The sequence below is a fragment of the Mandrillus leucophaeus genome, unplaced genomic scaffold (assembly GCF_000951045.1).
Source record: "Mandrillus leucophaeus isolate KB7577 unplaced genomic scaffold, Mleu.le_1.0 Scaffold700, whole genome shotgun sequence".
In the NCBI taxonomy this organism is placed as follows: Eukaryota; Metazoa; Chordata; class Mammalia; order Primates; family Cercopithecidae; genus Mandrillus; species Mandrillus leucophaeus.
Window position 1 is genome coordinate 55,397 of NW_012107587.1, and position 280 is coordinate 55,676.

Consider the following 280-nt stretch of genomic DNA (forward strand, 5'->3'; position numbering starts at 1 on the left):
CTCAGTTTTTATTCTTGCTCTGCAGGTCTGAGGGAAAAATACTATATACTAATAGTTTGCATTCACCAAAAAATTCTGAGGGTTTGGTTTATAATGAACAGCTCTTATATGTCAATAGTGAATTAATTGTGCTTTGTAGAAAATTTGCATGATAGATATTTTAAATGTTGTACTAAAGTAAAACTGCTATAATTTATCTTTCCTCATAAAAGAAGGCGTTGTAATGGGAATGTAAAAGTTAAGCAAAGCTATTATAACTCTGGATATTGTTGGACACTGA